General features: G+C 39.4%; 1 non-coding gene across 1 annotated transcript; it reads left to right on the top strand.

Moving 5' to 3' along the window:
* Positions 1–7,019: 7,019 nt before the first annotated feature.
* trnae-uuc lies at positions 7,020–7,091 on the top strand. The gene has a single exon. It is a non-coding gene; the product is annotated as a tRNA-Glu (tRNA).
* Positions 7,092–10,106: the final 3,015 nt, after the last annotated feature.

Below are 10,106 nucleotides of genomic sequence, written 5' to 3'. Positions count from 1 at the left end.
TACTTTCCCAATATTATGAGATCCCACAAGTGAATATTAATTATTACTCAGAATTTTAATTATTCTCATGCTTTGTATTCACTACAATGTTAAGTTTTTGTGTGTGATGCTTTAATTTATTTGCAGAAAACAAAGATAATTTGGAGGTGAAGGGCAGAGACGCAGCAAGAAAAATAAGCATGTTGAACGACCTGTTAGCATTCTGTAGTGTCATCTCCTCCCCTCTGTGGCCCGTACCTGGGGATCAAACGCACCTCTTTGTGAGTAAGGCCTGACCCCCCGCTATTAGCAAACAGAGAAGAGCCCAGCTGACACCACTCTTGAGATGTGCCATGTAGACGGAGGCCTGTGATTACGGCACAATCCTGAGGAGACAGCCCTCCACTTCCCTCCAGCCCCAACCTCAGCTACGCACACACACACACATACACACGCACCTGCGCACGCAAAATTCACCTGCCTCCACCCCCTCCTCTAATACAGACTCACCCACCTCTAAAATAAATGTTAATCTCTCTCCCAACTGGCTGCTTCTGAGCCCTCGTTGACACATATAGAGCCATCCCTTAGCCATGAATAATCAATGGACGTATTGCCATAGCAGGTCATTTCTGCTCGCCTTTACAGCCGCAGATTAGAGATTGGATGTTTTAAATTCTGTGGGGGGAAGGAAAAGAGAGTGCGCCACATGTTTCTTTTTTTTTCTTCTTTTTTGCTTCGATTTTTTTTTTCTCTCTGTGTATTTTTTTTAGTGTGGATGGAGAAGCCCACTCTGAAATACAACGTGTCACAGAGGAACATCGGGGCTCCCGGGTGCCTCCGTAGTGCCACATGAAAACCAATGAAGGTAAAGGCAAGAGTGGGGATTAATTTGTTGTGTGAGAGGCACAGGCTCAAGTGGGTCTTCCAATAGCAAATTAGCAAACCCTCATTTCAAAAACCCTCATACATGCTAGAGAAGCGTAATGCACAAAAACAAACAGCATGCACATGCATTCAGTGTCTTCCTTCAAGGTGAAAGACTAAAGACCCACTTTTTTTTTTCTTTTTTTTTACTTTTTGGAAAAATATTTCCTGGTTTCTCTTGTCTTTCTCACACACACACACACATACACAGGCACACACATGCACAGACAGAAAAGGAAACTTCAATTTTATCTGCAGGGGCAGAAATCAATCTCACATCTCTTTAGTTAATCCGCAATGACTCTCTACAGATTCTGACACTAATAAGGTATTGAGCAGGTGAGGCCAGGGTCTGAGGAGGAGAACAGAAGGAGAGGCCTGGAGACTGGGGCCCCGACTCGGCGGCTGGCACCGTTCCAGCGCAATTACGAGAGTTGTGTATGGGAGAGAGGCAGCGGAGATAGAAGGCAAGAGAGGGAGGAGGAACAGAGGAAGAGGGAGATAGAGGAGCTGGTGGAGGCGGAGAGAGGGTTGAGGGGGTTGGAGGAAAAAAAAAAAAAAAAGGAGGAAAAAAAAATCGATCCCATCTGTGGTATGATGGTTAATTAAAGCAGCTCTTGAGCAGCCCAAGGATGAGAGGCTTGGCTGGGCTCCTGGAGGCACAGCTCTGATTACTCACACAGAATGGATGGTTTCTTAGCAAAGAAAGGAGGAGGCCAAGAGCTGCCTGGTGGGGTGCACAGACAACGTCAAGGAGGAGAGACATGTGCACACGTGCAAATGGACCCATGTACAAACTCATGCATGCATGTTTTCAGTTGCAAATGGCGTGCAAATGTCTGCCGCAAAACACCAGCGCGGGCGCCGTCGGCACAAACTTAAGCAGATGTTTCAAGATAAATATGGAGGGAAATCAAGCAAAACAAGCTAAAACAGATTATTAAGAAAAAAAATTTACTTTGTGCAATGTTAGTTTGTGCACTCGTGTCATAACTTTTAGCCTAAGCAGACTAAGTCGGACAAGGACGCTTTAATATTTTAATACAAGTCCTTTCCGTCTCCTCGCTGTTCTCTGAATATTATATTTAGATAACCCCAAAACCAATTACTCCCTCCTCATTGACTTTCAAGGCTCTCTCCTCTTAAGAGGGCATGAGTGACAGCAGTAGCACTTTGGTGTGACCCCACCCCCCTATGGTAAGATTTGGTATTGCATAACATGACAAAAAAGAAATCTGCATTTTGAATCTGTCAAGAGTAGGAGGAACACACTAACATGCTTTGGTAGGTTTTAAGAGATGTTAATGGTCAGTAGTGAAATTTTAAGTCGTACAATCATGTTTTTATATAAGCATGGTAACCATCGCTGTTACGATTGTTACCATGCTGTTAAAAAAAAACGGGGGGTTCTTGAAAGATGTTATGTAGATGCCTCAAAAAGAGTTCAAGCTGACATATAATTATACTCCCACTCTCAGAGATAGCTTATAATAAACCGCCAAATCTGAGGTGTATGAATTATGTATATGGCGATGATTTAATGGGAGCAAAACAGAAAAGAAGGAGCGCGCGAGCTGATTGAGGCGTGCCACGTGGTGCATCACTCAGCGCCGTGTCTCATGGTACAGACGTCTGGGGTCAGGGCCCTGTGCTAATTGGTGTCGGGCCAAACGCTTGTGAGCTAAATGAGAAAATTACACGTTCCCGGAGGAATCAGCTGCAGTTGTCGGGGCGCCTTTTTTACAGTACGGCTGCAGTCTGCATCTGTGTGGCGGAGGCAGCCGGCTGGCTGCGTTCGCTAGAGTCGGAGGGGTGGGGGGGCGCTGATTAGAGAGTGAACTTTAGTGCTTTAAAGGTCTGTCTGGAGAGTAAAGTTTAACAATCCAACCACGCCTGTCAGATATGAGAAAAATAAGCCAAACTGACCAAAGTTAGGAGACTTCTGCCGCATTATGCGTTGTGTTCCACACAAATAAGGAAATTGGAATGTATATTATTACTGTCGGCATCAAAACCGCAAATATGTGGAAAATAACAGGAATTCAAGTAACAACAAACAATTATTCACCAAATATTAACTGAAGTCTTAGTTCTTCATCTTTATTGTTTACAACATGATGAAGTTTAAAAGTTTTGGACATATCTGGTGAAGTATAGTTTAGTTATTTCCTGATTACGCTTCAGATACTATTATTAGATGCAAATAATAGTTTAAACATACTGTGGTACAATGACTTTCCTACAGCATGCCTCCAACCAGAAATACTTTTTTAAGTTATCCAAATTTTTTTAAAGATATAATGGCAAAAAAAAACACCTGGTATAAAGTAGATTGAGCTTTTCAAATTTATGTTTAAAGGTTCATATTAGTTTCTTTTTAATTGAGGTTAAAGGGCTGAAAAACCAATCAGCAAGTCCTTTTGATTGTATTTGCTTACAAATTACAAGCAAAAGAAATTACTCTTCATGCCGAAAATACTTCTCCAATGTTCCTTTTACAGGAAAATAGCCGTGCTGATGTTATATTTTTAATATTAAACTGCATTAACAATCACTTTTTGTAGCTCAACAAATCGTGTTTCTTTGCACACAAGAATAAAGGAAGCAAATAAACCAATCCTTATGCACAAGTAAACAAGAGAATGTAAAATTTTGTTGTTTTTTTAACCAGATTTTCTATTTTTCTGTTCTTAGGTTCAGAGTTCAATGTTCGATTAAACTAACACATCCTTAACATGTATTGTATAACGTTTCAACATTTCAGTAGAAAAAGGTTTTTTGTTTTTGTTTTTTAAAAAGACCATTTTATAAAGTCTTTTGTTTTATTTTAGTACTTTTGCTACTAAATAAAAAGTTGCACACCGTATGAAAGTGAAGAAACAACACATCAAAGTGTCTTTCCTGATCCGGGGTTAACTGAGTTTTTGAAGGATGACCTAAATCTCCAACTTGTACTATCAGCTATTCACCTAAAACATGTATAACTTGATTTATTTCATGACACATCTGCAAAATGTCTCCTGTAAAAGCTGAGGATCTTTGCACAGGGAAATGTTTGCTGAAATGCTAGGCTAATGTTAGCTTACTGTCTCTGTTTTGATATTACTCATTGATAATTAGGCTCAGAGCATCTCTTTGAGGTTTCAGTCGCGATGAATATGTGTGGACAGAACTTGGTGGTTAGCGTTTGAGCAAGAGAATAGAATAGAATAGAATAGAATAGAATAGAATAGAATAGAATAGAATAGAATAGAATAGAATTCAACTTTATTGTCATTGCACTGTCACAAGTACAAGCAACGAGATGTAGTTTGCATCTATCCAGAAGTGCTCTACGAGATATAATATTACAGCTGTACAAGACTATGTATGTATGGACTACAAGGGGTTATAGCAAGAGATATAGATATTGTGTATGAATATAAATATGGGAGCTATATGCACAGATTATACAGATTATACATAATATATAAGAATGTTAGGGAATGGATTATAGATAAATAATGGTAGATAAAATTTACAGGTTGTATGTGTGTGTGAAGAAAACAGCAAGTGTTCTGCAAATGATTTCTAAAATGAATAACAATTAGTGTTACAACAACATTCTGTGTTCAGGTCACTCTCTCACAGCTGTCAGCTGAGCCTTAGATTAACATGGACTTAAAATGAGTTGTGAACCCGGTTCAGATCTGGATTGGAGACCTGCTGGAGCAGATGATGGTTGCATCTTGTCTTGTGTGAATCTGTCTTTTTTGTTGTTGTTTTTCTGATTGTGGTGGTGGTGCATATCTGTAATCTGCTATTATTTGATTTCTCCCTGACCTACCTGCTCATTTGTCTCATTTTTAAGCAGACAACACTGAGCAATGTGTCTTCATCGTCTGGCACAAAGACTGGAAATGAGTGAAAAAGCAGCGAAATTCACTTTTAGAAAACCCTGCAATCTTTTGATCAAACAAATTTAGCTTATTTTGAAGCTGCGTATGAACATATTATGAGGTACTTTAAAACTTAAGCAGAGTATCAAAGTTGACCTCCAGGTAGAAATTACAAACCTTTACTTAATCTTTTTGTTGGAGAGCCACAGCTACCAGCAAAGGTCGTGGAGAGTTGATGTTTACTGTTTGTAGAAAGACCTCTTCTTAATGTTAAACTCTCAAAAAAGTTCTTAATGTTATTGTTCTGTTCTGTTTTATTCCACTTAAACCACTTTTTTTAGTTGTCGTTTCCATCTGTCCTCGTGTTCAGGTAGAGTTGTACCTGCATGTGTCATTCAGAGCCTGAGCAAATTATTCACTTCTAAACATAACATTCCTCCACTCCTCAGACACACCCAACAAACAGACCAGCCACAATGTGGACTGTAATGAACCTCTCCTTTTGTTCTTTCCCCCTGTTTCTCCTCTCTGCTTGCTCTTTCTCTTTCTAACGCACTGGGCTCGTTTGGTGGTGAGTCCCGTTAATCTTAAGTAAACGCCATTAACTGTTTGCTCATATCACCCAAAGAAAGTATGCTGCAGCCTCCTTTGTCTCCCTATCAGTTGTTTTAAAAAAGGTTTGTGCCATAACGGCGTGGCCGGTCAGGGCCAGAGGCTTTGATGTGCCGTTTCATGTGAAGAATTAACTCAGCTGAACCCTAAAACCTGACCCTGAAGTTGCAATTTCAGGAGCTGAAGTGGTAAAATTATTTAAACTGCCCTCTTTCCTTAAAATTGAGACTTTACCATGAATTGATTCAGTAGTTACTCCTGGGTGAAATAGTTGTTTGAAACCTAAGTAATTTATTAGGCTTTATAGTGCAAAAAAATGTGTAATTATGGGATGTTAAAGTACAGTTTAATGTTTGTGTGATTGCAGCAAATCACTATTTGTTGCCATGTTTGTAAAATTGATTAAAAGGTATGCTGCTTTTCTTTTCCCTTTGAAAGAATCATGACCAAAGACACACATTATTAATTACCTTAGAGTCTATAAATCAATACAAGGCATCGACGCCATTGAAGGAGCGTAACTGGGACAGGTTTTAATGATAAATGTTTAGAAATTCATTAACAAAATCTACTCATTTCTCTGACCTGTAGAATTGCATGCAACGTTTTAGTCATGCACTAAGAATCGACTAAATAAAAGATATTTCATTCACCGGTTAGCTTAAAATGTCAGTTTAAAACCTTACACAAGTTTTTTTTGTTTTTTATATGCAATGTTGTTTTGGTGTGGTATGTTGAGTCATTGGTAAACAGCCTGTTAATCAAAGTTGAACTCCTCCTTAAATTGTCTACTTGTTTAAGAAACTAACACAGTTCCCCTGGCAGTAGTCCAGAAACTAACAACTTGAGCAAAATATAAATTCGTGTGATAAATTACATTTCCAGAAGTAACCCCCTTTTATCCAGTTTTCTTTCTTAAAAGACTGGTGTTTAAAAACAGGAAAATTCTGGCAATTTGGGTACTAGAAATGGCTGATAGGTCAAAGCTTAAACAACAAAAATCGTAGTCTAAGCTATCAGTAACAACTGCGTCAAGCGTTGCATGGTGCAGTGGTTGGAGCTTCATATGCAGAGGCGACAGACCTCAACATGGCCGTCCGGAGGTCAACTCCCGTCCTCGGTTCCCTTAGCGCGTGTCTTCCCTCCTGTCTCTCTGCCCACTTCCTGTTTTACATTACTGTAAAATAAAAGCCACTAAAGCCAAGAAACAAATTCCAAGTTAATTCAACCAAAAAATATTTAATCAACAGAAGCAAAAGTGGTCTAAAAAACATTACACAAATGTAGAAATGTGGTTTAATATCTTCTTTTCCATAATAAACACATCCTACCTAGCAATGCGTAAACATGGACAAACTACATGGACAAGCAGTTATGGACAACGGATGGATGGTTTGTTAAAAAGAAATAAAGGTTAAACCTCTATTTACAGCAAAGAGTTGTTCTCTCTTTTTTGAATGTTAGTTACTTTAATCCTTATAAATGCACAAAATTTTAGCGATATTCAGAAAAATTGTATAGCAATTTTATTAAAGGACTATAGTCAATGTTTCAGTGTAAATTACAAGGAGATTTTAGGTTTTCCTTTATCACGTCACATATTCTTTTGGTATATTATAAATGTCCCTGATGGTCTAGTGGTCAGGATTCGGTGCTTTCACCACCGTGGCCCGGGTTCGATTCCCGGTCAGGGAAAATCAATTGCTTTATAAAGGAATATATATATATATTACTCAGGCTTAAAGTCATGGTCACCTTCGAATATCTTTACTAGTTTATGTATTGTAACAACGTTTGCTCTTCCTTACTGCTTACAAACACATGAGAGCAACTTAGCAACTCCTTACTTACATTGACAGCTAAAGGAGGGTTTTCAGAGTCTGCAGTGTTTGCATCGACCTTATCTCCCTGTGTAATTCGCAGCTTTTATGTTCCCAAACGCACACAAACACACCCACACCTCCGCACACCTCCACATGATCCCTTTTCTCTGTCAAAGGCCTCGCCCGTCATATTTACAGAGCAGAGCAGCAACCCCACTGAACGTCACTTGACATTCAGGGATAAGAGACAGACAGTCCAATGGCTGAGTGACAGGTGGATACAAAGGAAGGGAGGAAAGCTACATTGTTAGAGGGAAATGCGAGGGAATATCTGTCTGGTTTTGATGTAAATACTGGATTATTTTAGAATTTGCATCATTGTGCACTCTGCAAACACTGAGGCCGATTTCATATGGACGAGACTGTAACTTTTATAACTTACAATCCAATCCATAAAAGGTTGACCTCTCGGTGAATACATTGACTTATGGGAGATATAACAACATAACTCCATAACTAAACAGACACCGAGAGGCTATTAAATGTGTCCATGACAGAGAAAAGCCAGGGACTGATTAGACGGATGAAATGCAACCAGACGACACCAACTTATTTAAGCGAATCGTTTGAAATCACGCTCTGTGAGAGTAGTTGGTGGGAAATGCTTTGTCAGAGCTGATTGTTTCCAACACCATGCATGTCATTTGTAATATTTAAACATAGAATATTCTTTCGCTTTAAGCAGCCAGCTTTGTATTCACGTAGCAGGTGGTAATTGTTTTCCAGATTGTTTCACACTCATAAGCATAACTTGTATTACTTTTGTTTTACTTAACTTCACTGGGTACTTTTAGAAGAAGTTTTTTATCTCTAAAAATAAAATAACCTGGACAAAAATAGATTCTCAGTGCAGTTTTGAAAGATTTGGGCCTCATGCGGTTCCTGGGAGAAGCATTTCTGTTTATATCCACAAACTTCTGTGCATTTAGCAGTTGTTTTGTGTGATAGTGTAATGCAAATTAAAGCATAACGGTTGGGAGGCCATAGAGTGATTCATGAAGTTGGAAACTGGGCTGCGAAGATACATAATCACAGCTGCAAATCTTTCAATTTGCCTACCAACTTTGATAATTCTGCTTTCAAGATCAGACCGATTGGTGGGATGGAAATAGATCAAGTTTTTGCATAGATTACCTATTGGACTTTAACTGGGCCATTTCAATACATCTATTTTGTAGCATCTTTTGGGCCTTCTACTGGAATTGTCCTATACTTAGCTCCACTCATTTTCCCAATATTTCTGACCAGCTTTCATGACACTGCTGAAGAAAAGCATCCCCGCAGCATCGTGCTGCCACAGCCATGTGGGATGTCGGGCGTCCAGGCTGACATGATTGTTAGTTTTCCACCACAGAGATTTGCACACAGGCCTAAAGGTTCATCTGACAGGAACGCCTTCTTCACCTTTTCCTTTGTTCCCTACATTGCTTTTTGAAAACGGTTATTTTACGTTTTTAATATCTTTCCTTCAACAATGACTTCTTACCCATCTTCCATAGAGGCCAGATTTGTGGAGTCCTAAACCGATATCTCCTCTCGGCGCCGTCTCCCACCTGAGCTGTGGAGCACTGCAGCTCCTCCAGTGTCACCGCAGGACTTCCTGCTGCTTCTCTGATCAATGCACCAGTTAGCTAAGGTGTTCTGCAGTGTCTTGGCAGATTTGGCCTTTCTATTTTCAAGAAGTACCCTCTTTGCATTTTCAGATGTTGTATTGATCAATTTTACCCTGATCTGTCTGATGCGTTTCACTAAATGTGAACAAGTTCACATGGTATTCCCTGCTTTTAAGGTGCTGTAGACATTATATTTTATTTCCAATGAATCAAGAATTGTATAACAAAGCTCTTAAACAGAAAGGGTGATTGTTAGACGCTTAGATATAATTTGAATTTACTTCTGAAAACTCATTTATTTTGTTGCTTAGCTGTATAGTGACTAATTAAAGTCTGTTCTCTGAGCTACAGGGAGCCAGTGTAAGGATGGTTTTGACAAAATATTATGTTTATTGCTTGTTTCATAACTGGTGACTATATTTTGTTTTTATAGCGCAAAGCACTTTGAAATGCTGTGTTGCTGAAATGTGTTATACAAATGAACTTGACTTGACTTATCCTGTTTCATCAGGTGTAAACTTAACTGAATATTATCAGGACCTTTGTTACCAAGACAACAATAATTCATTCAAAAGAAGAATCTGGATCTTTTTATGTTAATTTAGGATCCTTTTACATTTAACCCAAAAAATGGTACATCATTGTGTTAAGATTTTTGACAAATATTTTGCAAGCTGTTCATTTCTTCAGGTCTTAAAGAAAGGGGGAAAAAACATACCATATTAGGTCAATATCATTAAGATGTTTATTAGGGATGAAAAAAATGTGTAAGTCAGACCACAAAAAAAATGCACTCTTCTCGAGATGTTTGATCTCCATTTTCCTGAGATTGCGCTAAGTTGATGCCACAGCCACATCCCCATTACTCTGGGGATTTCGGTGACCCGGGTGAGTAATGGCAGCAGTGCATTAGGAGAGAAAGGGAGAGAGATGTGTGATAGCCTGAGTTGTGAGTCAACATCAGAGGCCACAGGCTGACCCCACGGGGGATTACACACTCTGATTTAAGAGCATCTCTCTCCAGCTCCTCTCCTCGCTGCAGCTACCTCCTCGGCACATACAACACCCACATGATGCGGCATAATGTCCCAGATCACATGCACTCTCTCTTATCACACACACACACACACACACACACACACACACACACACACACACACACACACACAGAGAGAGCTGTGTGGTTCGTTCTCGTTATACCCTTATTCTTAGTC

Source organism: Xiphophorus maculatus, chromosome 19 (assembly GCF_002775205.1).
Source record: "Xiphophorus maculatus strain JP 163 A chromosome 19, X_maculatus-5.0-male, whole genome shotgun sequence".
Taxonomy (NCBI): Eukaryota; Metazoa; Chordata; class Actinopteri; order Cyprinodontiformes; family Poeciliidae; genus Xiphophorus; species Xiphophorus maculatus.
The sequence above is the reverse complement of the archived record's forward strand: the minus strand, read 5'-3'. Positions and strand labels throughout refer to the sequence as shown.